The 18,385-nt window shown below is 36.2% G+C and overlaps 1 protein-coding gene across 1 annotated transcript in view; it reads left to right on the forward strand.

The window, feature by feature from the left end:
* CADM2 (cell adhesion molecule 2) overlaps positions 1 to 18,385 on the forward strand; it is a gene marked incomplete at both ends in the record, with an annotated part of 624,831 nt that overhangs the window by 104,369 nt on the left and 502,077 nt on the right. The gene's annotated exons all lie outside the window — the stretch shown is intronic.

The following is an 18,385-nucleotide window of genomic DNA, read 5'->3' on the forward strand; positions in this document are numbered from 1 at the left end:
CATGTCCACTCCTGCTAGTGGGACGTGGCTGCAGAGGACACCCAGCAGATTCTCAGGCAGATGGACAACAGGAGTGGTGTCAACCAATCCAAATTACAGCTAAGTCTTCAAGACTATGAAGAGGAAGTGGAAGAAGAGAAGGAGGAATCAGTTTCTTGAGTGGAAAAAAAAGAATCGGAGGTGTTTTTTTGCTACAGACTCGGGTTTTTCTTCTTCATTCTTGCCAACATATTTTCACATTGTCATGCATGTAGGCTGTATGACGTACAAGACTCCTGAAGCTTAGGGAAGCTATCCCACATACTATAAAAACAGATAATGGGCATACATGCAGGCATTCCTCATTGAATGTGCTCATCAAACACGTCATGTTGAAACACATCATATTGAAATGTATTCAATAATAAAAAAGAGGGAGTATGGGACATACACTGCAAGAAAGATTTTGTAAGGATTTGTGTTAAATTTTTTGATTAGTGATCATACAGATAAGAGCTCATCTCAAGGCAGAAAATAGTGTTTATCCCTCATAATTATGGGGGTTATGTGTTTCTTACTTGTCGGTATTGTTTTGCAAATTTTTTGCTTTGTAAATAGTTAATGGGTGCTATTACTGAATAATATCCTATTTTTGCAAAGACTTATTTTGCAAGCAGGTGTTCCGATTGGGCTCTGTATCATGTAAAGTGGCTGTGTGGGTACAGTGTGCAAATGGGAAAAACTCTGCAAACCATTGGAAGAATAAAAGCAGGAGAGAGGCTGTGGGGAAGAGAGGAAAAGTGCACCTTGAAGCAGGGGGCTCCCTGTTGGCACTTCCTACTGCATCCACCGCTGGCACGTTCCTTCTCTCTTCTTTCAGGCGGTTTGCGGTCTCTCAGGGGTCAATAATTTCAAACGTACCCTGAAACAGCACCAGTTGAGCTTTAGCCATACTCACCAAGGTAGGCCCCACAGTTGCTGGCTTAAGGCTCTGAAGTACTGATGGGATGTCAGTGCCTTCTGTTGCTCTTAGTGGATCTTAGGTTGTATCTTGGCCTGTGAGTGTATGTGTGAGAGAGAGAGAGAGAAAGCAGTGCCACTAGTGATATTCTTAAGAGGATGCTTACTGATGTTTGGCATGCTATTCTACATAATTGTGCAGATATTGAATTTCTACTATTAGCCCAAGGATGTGATTATGAGAATTTTGAAGGCATGTGTTGTATGAATCTCAGTAATCATTCAGAATAGGTAAATCAAGTATATGAAAGTTGAAGATTCTCTCTAGTCAATTACAGGTACACATGGAATGAGACTCTCTGGGATTCTTATCCTGTCTGCAGGAACTTGGGCCAAACATGTTTGTTCTTAATGGGCTTAATAGCATTTCTTGCTGTTAGGCTATGTTTGCTGTTCTTTTTCTTTTCTTCTGTTCAGTGTGTTGTCAATCTAAGTCTTTATCAAGCTATGATGACCCAAATGCATGCTGCTATGCTATTACAAAGTGTTATGCAAAATGAAGAGGAAGGCTCCAAAACAGGCAGGCAGGATGAGTATGTTGTTAATGCATTGTTTTTTGTAATGTACTAAGAGTTTGTTAATAAACAAAAAAGAGGCAGATGTGGGGGTTCAAGACTACGTTCAGAACAGAGGCTGAAAAACAAGTTTGAGAGGGTGTGAAAAAAAACACTGAGAATAAAGGCTGTCTCCAAGAGACAAGAGCAGAAGTCAAATGGGGTGCACAATCTTGGTGTGATGAACACACTGGCTGGAGAAGAAGCACGTGAATAGAAGCAACTTGTGGCTCTGATTGGATGAGCTCTTGTGTGGGGCAATTAGTGCCTAGATGTGAAGGAGACTTGTTGACATGAAGGGCGGGATAGAAAGTTACAATTGTGCACTCGGCAATTTATATAAGGGATGTTAGAGCCTACAGTAAGGGATTTAGATCATTCATGCATCTGAATCCCTGCCTTCAGACACTGCTGTTAAGCAGCCCAGGTATAGCCGTTTGGGTACTAAAGGGCAAGGCTGTCCATCAATGCGCTGAGATGTAGAACTGTGTTGCTAGTGTTACACTTGAGGCTGTAGCTGTGGTGCTTTGGGTTTTTGTGAGTTGAAGAACTTTGTTTTTGTTCATGTATCCATACTTTGGCTGGGCAGCACAGGAATCTTAATAGAGGTAGAATATGAGCAGCATTCATGAGCCTAAGCAATTCAAAGTACTTTCTATAGAAGCTTTAAGAGCAAAGTGAATCTTATGTCAGCAAAAATTATTTGAATATCTTTACCATTTTAAAGCAACTGAAGTAAAACAGTACTGCTTGTCAATTTTCATTACTCATACAGAACACACCAATTATTATTTTTTTAATTTACATTCATTTTACAATAACTTCCATTTTATTATATTACTTGTAGTTCAACTCGTAAGATTCACAAATTTTGAAGAGCTTAAATTTTCTAAACTTATTGCAATTTTTATTTAATATAGGAAAATGTATCTTTTAATAACACTGCAATTTCATTGCTTTTAATATTTCTTTACATTTATTTGAAACTTTTGTACATTGATGAAGAAATACTTTCTTCTGACATTCATGATTGATTTCCTTTCACTCTACTCTGTCGAATTCATTAAACCTGTAGAAGAACAAATCACTGATGGTATGTTCAACGTTACTTAAAACGTGGTATACTTGCTGTTCTGCTGAACAGAGAATGAAGTGAAATATATAAATATTCAAGTTCAAGGAAATTATCTAATTTTTTTAGGCAAGGTGTTGGATCTCCTATCAGGCTTCATGGGGAAAACTTGAAAACTATTACGTTGTAGTAAAAAAAGGTGATTAGTTTTTTAACTGTTTTTGTTAAAATGTTGCTTTAGGGAGCATATTCTTAATGCAGAATCTTTATCCAGTTTGTTTTTAGATATTTAGACTCCTCTTGTGGTACCAGGAGATTATTGTATCAGTGCTTCAGATGAATGAAGAGCTTGGATGTTACACAAATACAATTTCAACCTCACTGTTGCTTTGTGTCCACCTCACTATTTAAAATACTTTGCTCTCCTTTTGTGTAAGTTGGGTTAAAAGATAAATTTATTTGAGAGAGATTCTAAACATATGTTAAAAAATAATGTTGTATTCTTCCTTTGCATGCAAAGAGTGTTTATTATTTTTTTCCTCTTTCCTAGGTGAGTAACTGAAGGTTAACAGAATTCCTGATTGTCAATTATCATTAGTTCTTTTCTGTAGTGTACTGTGGGTAAGTAGGACTTTTTATTATTATTATTATTATTATTTTAAATTAGTGCGTAAGCAAAAGTGCAGTAATTTTTGCAGTGCTATTCCGTGTTGTAATTAGGTGCTGTATTAATATGTAAAATGTTTGGAAATGTTTATATGGCGACGTTTGGATGATATGCATTACTGAGTTTGCATAGAATTTTCTTGCTGTTCTATTCTTTTGACTTTCAGAGTATCTACTTAGGGTACAATTTCCAGCTTTGAGGTCTTTGTAGATGTGTTGCCATTTATGATGGAAAAAGAATTTGATAGTAGATGATAATCCTATGTTGTGAGAAATACTTATCATCTCTAATATATTTATAAATTACAATATTTTTACTTCTGTTACTGGTCAAATTTTGAGATTGCATTGATTCTGTAGAAGTTTTTAAGAATATTTTTGTTTCTAGTATGACAGTACCATTTTCCTAAGTTATTTACATCTTCTTTATGATCATTATAACTGGAAATACATATATGTTTTTCTGAAAGACTTGGAGCAATATTGTTGAGTTATACTGAACTTTCTGTTAATCAACCACTGTATATGTGATCAGAAGAATCTGATGTCAGGGAATTTTTTGTAATGTTGACCCTACTGCAGTAATTTGTGCACTATTACCAGCAACTCAGGTGTCCAGAGTTTCATTCATTAGAAGTTTCTTTCAAATCAATCAGAAATTAAAACTAACAGAAACACACCTGTACATAAATATTTTAAAACACTTTAAACATGTAAAAATCTCAGTTACCACTTTGTGTAAATAGTAATTTATTTAAATGACAATCAAAGTAGTTGGTGAGATTAATGTTAAAAACTGGTGGTGATAACTTAGTGACTCTTCTGAAAATAACATTGGGATGCTTACCTTGTCAAATGCTTGACTGGCTTAAATATTCTTAGAAGACAGCAAGCTTTTAAAATATACATTAGACATTGTTTTTCTAGATTCTCTCGGAGAATCTCGGAACCCTGATGCATGTGGTGCTATTAACTCTTTTCTGTTGTACACATTAAAACAAAGTACATGGTTTTATTCAGTATTAATATATCCATATTACTTATGCAGTAATATTCATATGACATGGACATAGTATATTTCTAGGAAGTGAGAATTTCGAGATTTTTTTTTTAATCCTGGAAAATGTTAAGGTAAAAAAGTTCATGTAAAGGATACTAAGTAATACCATTTGATGTACAGTATGTGCAAAGGAGAATACATGTGTACAGAGTTACTTAATTATTATGTCTTCAGAGACTCATAGCAGAAGACATATAGATTAAAACACAGTGAAGACTGATTTAGCAGCCATTTTTTTAAATGGGTTTGTTTTTTGGCTATTGGGATTTTGTCATAACCCTGATTGTTATTCTGTAGTTTAGTCTATTATGTTTCTACTTTGTGTTAACAAGTAGCCTTTACAGAAGATGAAGAGCAGTCTAGATAGGTATTCTATGTATTCAGGTTTCCCTAATCTTCTTATGTAACAAATTTTGCAAGAATGGAAAAAAGAACCCTTGAAGTTCAGATGTCTTGCTACAAGAAGTAGTATTTTCTCTTATTTCGTATTTGTTTAAATTGAAATACAGAGAATTAAGTAATAAGCTTCACTGAAGGAGAGTGCCAGCTACGTAGATATATCTGCCAAACGTGCTAACTGAAACTTGGCTTATTTTCTTTTCTCTTGTGTTGATTCTGTTGTTGGATGCTGTTCACTGTTGCACTCTATTTGTACTTATAGATTATCTTGAAGCTGATTCAAAAGAGGAAATCTCAAGGTCATGCATTTAAGTATTAGGTTGGATTCTGCTTGTATACTTAGATTTGAAAAAGTTATTACAATAAAATGAAAATTAATATGCAATACAAAGACAATTCCTTCTTCTATCAATATTTTCTGATGCAATCTTTCCAAACTCTGGAGATTTTTCAACAATCTCTAATGCAGTTTCTCCTGAACCTAGAAGGGATTGTGTTCTTAGAATTCTTATACTGTGTTCTGCAGATATTCTGAGTTGCCTTTAATAAAGCTCAAAGGCAAAGCAAAAGGAAGTGAAAATTTAATTTACATACCTTAGTAGTGTCACAAATTGTTTATAAAACACCAGTGCTATTTGCATTGATATGTGGTTAAATAACTTTACTAAACGCATATAACAAACTATGAGGGCCACTCTGAAAGTAATGCCTCCTTTTATATTGACCCACAGTGTCAGAGGTGGATATTGGTGGTATGGCAGTAGAGGTTGAAAGCTTCCCACCAGTATTCATTACGTTCTGTTGCTGTGTGACAGATGGTAGCAGTAGGGTATCCTGCTTGGAAGAGTGGATGAAGCAAAGGTGTGTTATTGAATTCCATGTGGGGAAAAAAATTGAACCCACTGACATGGTGGGTGATGTCTTCCAGAAGTAACAAAAGCAACGTAACTCCACTGATGCAGATTTTTATGAGTGCAGCAAGCAGGCTCTTGTTCATTACTGGTGAAAATGCATAGATACTGGTGGTGACTGTTGCAAAATAGTATTTTGTAGCTGAGAATTTACTCTGTCAAATAGTGTTACTGTACTCTTCGTATCTGTTACAGTTTTAATGGAAATAAATAGAAGGCATTACTTTTGGAGCAACCAATGTATATTTAAAAATTATGCCTTAAGATTTCTACAGGAGTATAATCCTCTGACATCTTGACTAATTACTGCTGCTTCGTTTGCGTACTAGAATTATTTCTCATGGTGGTTTTTTTTTTGTGTGTGTGTGTGTAGTTTGTATTTCTAGCTAGTGCAGTAACCAAACCACTTGCTCTCAGGTATACCAGAGAAATTCTATTGCACTGTTTAAGAAAAAAATCTAGACTTCCACTTTTGTAGTCAGTTTGATAATTCTTCTTTGTTAACATAAAACTTGATATGAAGTTTTCATTATTTTTTATTACAATTGATGGCGGCTTCAGTTTTGTCAGAACACATTAGAGAGCAGCCATGCCTCCATCCCAATTCTTTTCCCATTCCTTCTCCCACAGCTGCATGAGATTGTCTTGCAGTATTAATTAAACCATAAACTGCCTGAATATAAAAATAGATTTTGCAACAATGTGCATTTTTTGCGGTCTTTTCATAAACGTGTTTAAAGTTCAGCTGATACAAAAGCAGGCATTACACTTCCTATCAGCAACCTGAGACAGGGCTTTCAGGCTGTCTTCTTTGCAGCTGAGGAATGAAGTTACAACCAAACCACGTATTCTGAAGTAGTACAACAATGTGAGCAGTCAGGACAATGTCAGATTATAGCTATGTAAAGGGTTTTCCCTCATCTGTATGTAACTTTAACTGGTTGCCCCAGCTGAAGATGAAATTTGAATTTAGTCGGCTTTGGGGCACTATGCCAGTTTCCTTGGTTTATTCTGGATGAAAATGGAATAAACCAAAGGAATTGTGTTTTGAGACCTATTGTTTATTTTTTTTCCTTTTGAGTCTTTTTTTTTTTTTTTTGTCTCCTGTTGATGTTATTTTTGGTTTGTTTGTTTTGTTCAGATGAACATGCATTCCTCATATAAAGAAAAGACTCTTAACCTTAACATACTATCTCGCTCCAATTTATAGGAGGGAGAGGAGGTTCTTTTAATATAACATACCCAGCATGAGATTAAGAAACAACAGTTCAAATGTTGGTCCAATCAGTTCATTGTAAATTCTCTTCAGGGAGACAGGGAAGGGCAGGACAGATGCTGTTATGAATTAGGGTGATGGGGAAGGGAAGGAGAGTGATAGAAAAGACAGGAAAGAAGCAAGAATTGCGTAAAGCGGGGGTAGTCACCACCAGGATCTAGCAGCAGTCCTGTTGCACACTGTTTCAAAGGTCTGAGGCAAAATCATAGAGGGGAAAAGTAGCAGTAGCATGGCAGCCTTGGGCAGCAAGCAGGTAGCAGGAAGAAGTTGCAGAGCCAATCTGGGAGGAAGCAGCAGGACTCAGGTAGCAGGCCCAGGAGAGTATGACAGCATGCAGGAATTCTGTAGTGAGGAATCTGATGGCAGACACCTTTGTTCTTCTTCAGCATCATGGTAGAACGCAGAGCAAGTCCAGGAGGGAGAGAGTCAGGTCATGAGGCTTCTCATGTCAGAAACCTCTTCTTCTTCATGAGGAATCTGTTGCCAGAAAAAGTAATCTAATAGTTGTAGGTCCCCTTTTTATCCTTCTGCCATCATGGCATTCCTGGGCGCTCGGGTAAGACTCATGCGCAGCACCTCCTGAGATGACCATTTTCCTAGAGATAAGCCCACACAAAAGACCTCTTCACGGCCATTATTCTGTGGCTTATCTCTCTCTCATTGTCCCTGGCCTTGTCCATCTGTGTCCCACAGACAAAGGATTTCACTACCCTTGCCCGGGACTTGCTTGGACTTGTCCATTTTTGTCCTCAGCAAGCTTTGAGACAATTATGTAAAAGAATAATCTCTTACATATACTTTTTATTCTAAGGAGAAATAAATCCTTTATAACATCTCCATTGTAAAGTGATAATACAATAGACATAGGATGGTAAAAATGAAATAAAAAGTTTAATACTTTAGATCCAATAGAATTAAATTTATAGTACATGCAAATAGATTGCTTAAGGAGCCTTTTTTTTAGCAATTAAAATTTCAATCATAGAATCCTAGAATGATTTGAGTTGCAAGGGACCTCAGAGCTTACACAGTGCCAACCTCCCTGTTGTGAGCAGGGCTGCCTCCACCAGCTTGGGCTGCCCAGGGCTCCATCCTACCTGACCTGGAGCCCCTCCAGGGATGGGGCACAACACCTTCTCTGGGCAGACTGTGCCAGTGCCTCACCACCCTCTTAGTGAAGAATTGTTTTCTAATATCCAACCTAATTTTCTCTTATTTTAGCTGTTGCACTTTGTCTTGTCACATCCAACTGTGTAAAAAGTTGGTCTCCTTTCTGCTTATAATCTGGAGAGATTGAATAAGGTCTTCCCAGAGCCTTCTCTTCTTCAGGCTAAACAAGCTCAATTCCCTCAACCTTTCTTCATAGGAGAGGCAATCCTGCCCTCTGATCATCTTTATGTCCTCTGGACCCCCTGTAAATCACTTATTTTATAATCCTTTCAAGTCTCAGGTAGCCAAGACCAATATGAAGGTAGTCCAATCATAAATTTTCACAAAGGACAGTTTTGACAGTGGTTTTGGATAGCTGGGCAGTCCATTCTGGTAGCATTAGAAATGGGAACAAGTGGGGTTGGAGGAGGCTGAACAGGCAGGTCAGAAGAAGGCATTGGGGCAGGACAGCAGCTATGAGTGAGAAGAGACAGCTGGGTGGGAAACTGTCCTTCATCAAACAGGAGTGAGGCAGCTTCATGTACCTGGCAGGAAGGGAAGATGACCTGGCCTGCTGAGAAGTGGTATTTGGCCTCTGCTGCCCTGAGAAGGTAGTTCTGGCTGGCAGCATTTGGTGTCAGCACAGTGGTCAAGGTGGGGCAGGCAGCAAACGGAAGACGTACTAGGTGGGGTTGAGAGTGCTGTTTAAGGCATTTGTGTTTACTGCTAGCAGCTTTGCACAGGGTGTATGATGCTAAATATTTTTCCATATCAAAGCTAGTATGCAATGACAGCCTGCATGAAGCAAAGTAATTACGAATAGAATCTTTGCAAAAATTTGTCATGTCTACAGCATATTTCTGTGCAGCGAATGGAAGCTGTTGCACGGGCACGGTGTACTTTGTCTGTGATCTGCAATTTAATTGAACATCTTGTTATGTTTTTGTTTTATTACCTAAAGCAGAGAAAATATGCTGTGTGACTTACAATCTAAATAAAACATATTATCTTCCATTCAGCTTGCAAGATTCTGTGTTTTGTAGGAGTAACATGACAATAGGGAGAAAAAAGACAGAGAGGGAACATAAGCTCACTGTGGTGGTACTCACTTGGAGTAAAGCAGTATGTTGAAATGAAGACTTCTGGTTTAATGCTGATTAAATAAAACAAGTAAAATTTATTTATTTAATTCATAAGATATGCACATTAAAGAGGAGACGAGGTAACCTTCCTGTGTTACAGATGCCACACAGTATCTGCCATATTTCTTGCAGCTAAACTCTAGCCCAGCTTGTCCTACTATGCAGTAATTGGAATGGGTTATAAGCTACTTTATGAAGTTGCCACCTTGGGAAGCATCTCTAATTACCTGGATGCTCTTTTTCATGATACTCATACATTTTTTCTATGCAGAGAAGCACAAAACAAAATTGAGTGATTTACAGAACTAGTTACAGTGATAGTGGCTTTTGTGATAGTGACCTGTTTTTCTCCATGTTCTTGACTACAGGCTTGCTGTTTTCTCCCGTATTACAATATCTGTCTAGAGAAGTCCATTCTTCTTAACTGTGTCCCATCTCTTACTTTATATGGATTATTTAGTATTTGTTTTTATTTGTTTGTTTGTTTCCTGAAAAGGAAGAAAACACAAATTCATCACTTCATCAAGAAATTAGAAAAGGCTTATTCTAGTTATTTCTGTCTAGGAATTTCAGTGTTGATCTCTTCTTTGTTTAAACAGTTAAAAATGTGTGAAGTTACTGAGGAAGATGGATCATATAAACAAAATAGTAGTCTCCTTTGTTACCATTGCATTTGGAAATTTGGTGGCAAATAATTGTTTTAGAAATTGCCAAGTGCTTCAACAAAAAAACAAAGAGGATTGCTGGACAGTTGTCAGTAGAAGCTGGCAACATATGGGAAAGTGAGATTCAGGTACTATGTCAGCAAGGGGTTAAAACATGGATTTTCCAAATGCAGAATAAAGATAATTAGGATGTGTTGCTAAAGCAGTTGTGGTGTCTGTTTTCAGTGCTTTCGGCCAGGTACTGTGGATTAGAGAAATATTTTCCAAACTATTTTGCTTTCCAAAATAATATTAACAACAGCAAAAATTATTAATGTAATTGATGAATGGTATTTTTTTTCCAGATATATTCCTGAGAAGTTGATCATTGGTTTTAGTCCCATGTTTCAACAAACACTGCTAAACTGTGCATAGACCTTATCTTCCTTCAAACCCTACTATACCAGTGATACAGTATCCAGTATTGTTTATTTCTTAGCTTTTTAGCATTAGAATATTTCTTAAATGCTTAAAAAAAAATTTCAGACTTCGCATATTTTCAATTATGTAGAGGCTGTAATTAGAAAACTCTAAGTAGTTTAGTTTTGTTGAGTCAGTTATTTCCAGGTTCCTGATTTCTTATTCATAATTTCCTCTATCAGTTATCTGTCTATCAGGCAGTTAGATAGTCTTCTGAAGTACCTAGTTAAAGCCTGTCTAGTAAGCATGTCTAAAAGACTGTAATCATTGAAATAAGCTTTTATTCATCATCCAATGAATGCCATATTTTTGTTTAGGACTGCATAGATTCCAAGAAGGAAGGAAAATGGAAATGATTATCAAGTATCAAGAAAAATGAGAAACACTGTTTATTTGTCACAAGCCTAGTTAAGGTTCAGACTTTTCCTCTGATACAGCCGTGCTTACTTTTTTCTTTTTTATTGTGCCAGGTGGTCTGTCTACTAAACAGCTAGGATGAATGGGATCGTTATTTTTTTTGTTACTGTCTATTTTAGAAAAGTAATAAAAAGGTTTCAGACATCAGTGTGGTCTTCATAATAGCCCATTAAACAAAAGGAAAGCCACTGCTCTTTTTGACCATTGTTCTGCATCTTTTTGACAATGTGTTGATCATTGTGTATCGTTTATTAGTAAAATGTTACAGACTGACTGAATAAAATCGCACATACAGTTGAACACAATGAGCAGAATTCAGCACAAGGAAGATCTGAGCTTTTAGGGGAAATGCTGGCATAAAGATAAATAAGTGATCCTGTGGAGATGTAGTTGTCGTTGTGTTGTATATTTATGCTTTACATACGTATAAGTCTTATTGCTTTTTTCTTATGTGTGCTCTTGACGTGCAGAAATCAAACTCTATAGCCAGATCAAGGATATAGAGCAGGTATGTTTATTTCAGTGGTGCACATACGCTGGGTGCAAGGGGGATAGAATCCACCTCATTTGCACACTGTGAAGCAAAAGTGTGGTACAGATATAGCCTGAACTAATATATAATCGTTTCCTGGAATTTGGATACATATTCATTAGATTTCAGAGAACACATCCATGCAGTCCCTCTCCCTTGCGCGTGCGTAGTGAATCGTAGGGTCTCCTCCTTGTGGTAGTGAGATAAAGAATCATCTTCCTTGCAAAGGCTTGTAGTCTTCCTCACTGTAAACTCTTGACCCTGTGGGGGGGGCAACCCCCAATCTAGTTCTAACTTGCCTTATGGACATCTTATCACTTACTTACTGAATGTCCTCGAGCTGTTCTCAAAGCTTCTTTCTTTGTCCTCCACTCCCACATTGTTCTAATCCCAGCTTGTTGCAATCCTCATTCTTTTAGCATCCTCTGCACATTTGCTTCTATAAATTATCTTCTATTTGTTTCTGTGAACCATCTTTTACTCTTCACTCTTCCACATGAGCAGTTACCTTTCCAAATGTAGACTGTATTCATTTTAAACTGCTTCATTGCTTTTCCTTATTTCCTTAGACACTTTCTTTCTGCCTTCAAAATGAAATGACTGCATTTGATGCAGTAATATGAAGTTATATAATGCAAATGTACTTTGTTTTTCTGTATGCTGTAGTTTCTTAATCCAGGACCCATAATCTCCAAGTGTATTTGTCTGAAGATATTTTCTGCTGTCTTTTCTCTTCAGAAATTCTGCCATGTTTTTTTCTAGCTTTCTGGTTTGCTTCTTTCCACTTCATCACCTTCAAGCTTTGTTACAATTCTTGCTAATATTTATTCCATGTAGCTCTCACTGCATATATTAATTTTCATTTTTCCTTTCCTATATGTTTGCTTTATTTTCTTGACTTTTGTGTCTTAATTGGACAGTGGGAGAAAAGTTAATTTAAACTTTTTTTTTCCCACCATGTTAAGCAATTCTATTATTCTTTAAGGGCAGAAATAATATAGTGAAGAATAAATCTGGAAAATGTTACAATTCTTTCATGGACTAAATTGTACCAAGGTGTCAAAGACAAATTAACATTCAGGATCTGAACGTCATCTTAATTTCTTTTTTCCAATGGCAACAGCCTGTATATATTTTAGTTAATTTTTGTATTTCGAATAAAATGCTTACAACAAAAAGGATGCTTTTCAATTAAGGGTTTGACTTGAACAGCGTCTCCCATTACCTTTGAATTTAGAGTTGATCATTTACATTTTTGATTGCTAATTTAATAAAGTCTTGTTTGACGGCTTTTCAGATAGAAGAAAGTTCCTCAGAAATAGTTAAAAAAAATTTTATTACTAGTGCTTCTGGAATATTTTTGTCTCCTTGAAGATAAAATAAGACAAATCCCTAACAAGTAGGGAAGGGAGTAAAAAAAAAAAAGTGCGCCTTGTGTTTTGTGTTGAATTATTTGCAGCCATTGTGCTGTAGTAGCAAAAGTTTACTGCATGGATTTTACTACCCACTAAAAGCCAAAGCACACATTTTCCAATACTGAACAGTTCTAGCCTACAGACTAACGATTTCTCTCACAGTAAATGTAGCTGTTTAAAACAGTTGCCACCTTGCCAGTGATTGCTGCCTTTGCAGCTGAATTAATGGATTGTCTAAATGCTGTTCATCAAATCACAGTAAGACTTCTAGCAAATCCAAATAACTTACGTTGAAATTACTGAACAGAGTCAGTAATGAGCATCTGGTGCAGAAAGTTTTCAATCATTCCAGCTAGCTGTGCTGGAATTCATCTTTCTATGCCCTTAGTCATTGATTTTTAGCTGGCTTTTTGCTCATTGAGAAACAACAGTGTTGCAAAAAGAAAGTCTTGACTGTCTAAATCAAAATCCTTTTCAGAAACGTATTCAAGAAAAAGAAAGAAGAAAAGAAATAAATCAAGGAGAATCTAAGAAAGGGCAAAAATGTTGGTGTCATACTCTAGATAGTTTTTAGGAAAAAAAAGCAAAAATCAATAGAAGCTTTAAGTGCTTTGAAAATGTCTGTGTTTCTCTCTTGTTCTCTTTCTTTTTTCTCAAATTCCTAAAGCTGACAGAAAAGAAAAAAGGATGGTATTTCTTCCTGTCCCATTTTTATTGATGCCAATGGGAAATACTTTTTTCCTGTTTACATCCGTGTTAAAATGTGAAATGGTGTGCAGAATAGTCTAATCATTTATCCCTTGATTCACAAGTTATCCACATGTTTTGAGCCCTCATGTTCTCGCTAGTATGTTGTTTTTATTACCACTGCTATTTTATCATCTTGAAATCTATTATTTCAATGGAGTGTGTCTTTTCTTTACTGGTTGTTAAGGAGAATTTTGAGTAATGCTACACTCAGCAATGTAGGCTAGCAGTAGCAGTGCCAAATTTCTCGCTCTATAAAGTGAAGGGTTCTAACGACATTGACAACACAAGATCATGCTGTGCATTTGTTTTCTTGACATCTCGGAAAGAAATGTTACCTTTTTCTTGACTTCATTTTCTTTTAAATGAAGATTTATTCTCTGAATAAAAATGTCAAATGAGGCTGATGCTTTTTGTGCCATAGTGAACTCTTTCAGTGGATAGTTCTCTTAGACTGGTGTATTATGTTTTTTACTAGATGCGCTGTAACCAGCGTAATGCAAGCACCAAATGTTTTCCATAAAGCAACATAAAGTAGTTGGTTTCTTTTTATTCTTACGATGATAGTGAACTGGTAATAAGTTCAGAATATGCTTTCTATAATATAGATGTGATTAATTCTTAAACTTCATAGGAATGTTTCTTTTATGTTTCTGTGTTCCTGTATTCTTTTCTGAACATGTTGTTAACTTTCACTGGAAGATCACAAACAAATGTCTTGTACCCTCCACTGGCTTTGGAAATGTCAGCAAAAGCCATGCTCTTGATTCATGTAACTGTCAAATCTAGGTTCTCCTTCACTGACACAAAGACCTTCTGGAGTGAGTTTTTCTTTTTTGCCATAGAGTGTGTTTTGTTGTTTTTTTTTTTGTTTTTGTTTTTTTTTTTTAACTTTTCAGCATCTATACATGTTCATGGATACATGTCATGGTTTTATGTTTTTTTGTTTTTTTTTTATTATCAGTATTCCACATCATAATATCATGTAGTGCACTGGGATATTTCCGGGCACCTGGTTCGTGGAAGGAAAGAAGAATTACGTCCAACATACCCCCAGAGGATTTTGCGTTATTTATGTTTCCATTTTACATTCAAAGGGAAAGATAAAAACTGTCTGCAGATCACGAGACTTGCCTTTTACCCATTTGACTGTCCAGCTCATGTTGCAGGTGCCATGTCACCTAAACTTATTTAGAATAAGGCCTTTGGTTTCTGAACACTCTTTCATTTTATTTTATTTATTGACTTCAGTTCCAATGATATTGTATTATAGCATGTTATCTTGCATTCTGATGTCTTATTTAGTAAATTAATTTGTTTCTCCTCAGATCGTTGCTGCTGTTTTGTTTTTAGGCCTATCTCCCTACCCTTTTCCCTTTCGTGGTGCATGGGTCCGTGGTTTCTCCCGCCCTGCTTGTCACGGTACTGGGCTGAACAAGCCTGTAAACTGTTGACAATACATATCAAGAATTCCATGAAGTATAGTCTATTTTTATTTCCTCTTTCACTCCTAACTTGTTCTGAATTCTCACTAGCAGCTACCAAAACAGCTTTTCTGTTACTTTTAACTTTTAAATAAAAGAGAAGGAAAGGGAAGTAGGATGGTTTTGCAAGTGCTCAATTAAAAAGATTTAACAAAACAGAAAAGCTCCAACACTTCAACAGGGAAACTGCAAAATTCAGCTGATGTATTTATACTCCATCACATTAAGGAATTGCTGTCCACTGCGTGAATGGACTTTTAAGTTTCTCAAAAAGCTGAGAACACAATTCTCAGCCAGCTTCTTGCTGTATGTCATATCCGCATGATATATACAGGGAGGTTGTGTGGCAAGCAGTTTTCTTTACTCATTTTTTTGCACATCTCTTTTTTCACCATGCAAGCATGTACAAATACAGTCTAACAGACCGATCTTGAATTAAAATTTTATTTATGAAGATATGGCAAAGATTTCTTAGTGACTTCAGAACAAATATAGTTTTAAAAATGAATTTGTACAATTTGATTCTACAAGATGTTACATTATTTACAGTGTCCACAAAATGACTTCAGTGCCAGTGGTTGAAAATACTTTACCCTAATTATCATTAAAGAAAATTATTTTAAAAGCACTTATACATTCTGGATGCCTGGGGATTCCTTTAGTGTCAAGGTGATGATCTGTGAATGGTCTGTGGTTCAGTCTATCAAAAAAAAAAAAAAAAAAAAAAAAAAAAAGGGAGTATTGGAGCAGATGGGGCAGCTTAAGGTATGCTGAATCTGTTTCTTGAATAGATTTTGAAAGAATATTTGAGAGATAAAATTGCTGGTAAAATGCCTCATAAAATGTCAGGCACAAAACAAACAGGTTCATCTGAAAGTTGATGGTCTGGCCCCAGGGCTGATGTTCACTGCCAGGGTTTAAAAAGAAATCAGTTGAATAATATTTTTGTAGAGTAATTTATTAAATAATAGCAAAGTGTAGGTATGTAGGGGAAGTAATATTCAAGCAAGAACCTTCTCAAGAAGTGTTTAAATGTGCTGGCTGCTAAATTATATTTTTAAACTCTTAAGATACTCTACATAACAAATAATTCTTCAGAAAGAAGTTATATAAATGTAAGTATTTTCAGTAAAACTTAACAAACTGGCTGAGACCATTATTTCTAAAGCATAATTAATGCTTCTGTTGAATAACAAAGATCATCTCTTTGCACAGAAAGTATGCAGTACCTTTTCACTGTTCTTTTTCTACTAACTGTTCCTTTCAGACCTGTGTATTCAGACCTAGTCCTTTTTAGCAGTTCATAGCTAGGAAACCTGTTGGATGTTTTCCTCGCTATAACAAAGGGCAACTTCTGATCACCATGTGTCTGTAGGAGATGCCTGGCATTTGATACATTAACATTTTATGAGCAGTAGACATTTTGGCTGAAGGGATAGTGTCTGAAGGAATTAAGGGCTCATTCGTAATAACTTGGCAGCTTTCAAGGCAGAGCGGTTGCTTGAGTTGTAGGAGAAGCTAAGCTGGAGACCAGCACTGCTGATTCCTGCTTCGCCAATGCATTCCTGCAACCTGTGAAGAAAGTTTATTCAGAAAAGCCCCTGGAATCATTACAATTTGTGAATCGCCTAACATTGGTTTCACTCCTGTAGCCTCTTGGGAAATCTAATTGCTAGCAGCCTTTTACAGGTCAATATTATAGATTACTTTTTACAGAAAGATCAAGGAAAAGATCAAACTTTACTACTTATTTCAAGATGGGAGTGAGGAAGGATGGGGAGGAAAAGGGCAGAGAGCTCAGAAAAAGATGTGATCTGCACACTGGGGCACAGAAACAACTTTTCATCATAATGTATTGGATGATGTTATTCAGATATAAAGCACAAGAAAAAAGAGTTACCTGTGCTTGGTAACAAATATAAAAAAAAAAACTTTCTTTGTGAAATTATTAGAAATACCTTTTTTTTGATAGCATGATAGACATGAGTACGTGTCTTATTTTCTTATATTTTCTCAGTTTTTCAGTCTAGTTATTCTTGTTTGAGTGGATGCTTTAAGAAACCATTTGAGTGTAATAGTTTGGGTATTAAACTGGCTTTAAAAAAGAAGACACAACTTTAAAGGCAATGTATAATGTAGATAAAATGAGCGTGCTGCACAGATGAAATTAAGCCACAAAGCAGTGTTTTTGTGAAGATGCAATGTATATGAATCATATTAAAGATGAACAAAGTACCAATTGTGAGGCTATGAAACAAAACAATTGTTTTGCAGATTAATTATTTCAATATTTATAACTGAAGTTTCAGAATAATTTTTTACACTTAAGAACACTTATGATTTGAGTTCCTGAACATGCCAGGTAAGCTTTCATTTGGATTTCTGTGGAAAATGCCTGCAAAATATCAGAGAAACTCAATTCCCTATCTGAATAATGGTACTTTTCTTATTGAATGACTTGATAGAACCTAAAACAAGAGGAAGAGGCTTGTGATGCTTTCTTTTTTTTTTTTTTTTTTTTTTTTTTTTTCCTTTTTTAAAAATTTTTTATGGAAGTTAATGCAAATTTAGTCCACATTTAGAGGGGTAATATTAATGTAAAGATATCTCTTTTATAGACCACCTAAGAAAGCAGTGGATTACATAGCAATAACATGGCTGTAGAATTATAATTCTGAAAGCACATTTCTACCTTTTAATTTTGATCATCACTTCAGTTTTGAGAACAGCAGGACCTAAATCTCCACTTTCTGACAGTGGCCAGGCAGCATGCCTTCGTCCTTTTTCTGCTGCCCACCTGGAATAATTACTAGCAACAGTTTCTCATTTGCAAAAATAAGGGTAGAAGAGGTCAAAGAGTAGAGGATGGGCATATGATGCTCATTACTGTGCCTGATGTCACAGTATCTTTGCCATTGTGCCACATCCCACAAAAGCTGTCATGTGTTTCTGGGACTGGTCATTGCCACAGTGGGAAGGAATAATGTGAAGGAGGTGGCAGTGAAGAAGTAAGTGGTGAGAAAGATTCCCAGCTCTGCTTTTCAGTATAGTGTTTGATGAAGCCTTCCCCTTCATTCTTTCATCTCTGCTGCCCAGTGAGTGTTGAAGAGGATCCATATTCTGTGTTCCCCCAGAACTTGCTGATCCCGTCTCCAGAAGGTTTCTTAATATCAAAGAATTTTGTTCAAATATGTGGGCTATCACAAATACAAAAAGTTGGAAAAGTATAGTTTTTCAATTTACACAAGGCTTCATTTTGGAAACCTAAGTCCTCAGAGGCCTCATAATATTGAGCAAATACATGAAAGGCAGCAAGTTTAAAAGGGTTGACAGGAAATCAGAAGAGTCATCATCACTCTGCAGTGAACATTATATTTCTGTTAAAGACTATAAGTCTGAAATGTAATGGACCAATAAGGAGAAAATAGTTGTAAAAGA

The sequence above is a fragment of the Tetrao urogallus genome (assembly GCF_951394365.1).
Source record: "Tetrao urogallus genome assembly, chromosome: 1".
Taxonomy (NCBI): Eukaryota; Metazoa; Chordata; class Aves; order Galliformes; family Phasianidae; genus Tetrao; species Tetrao urogallus.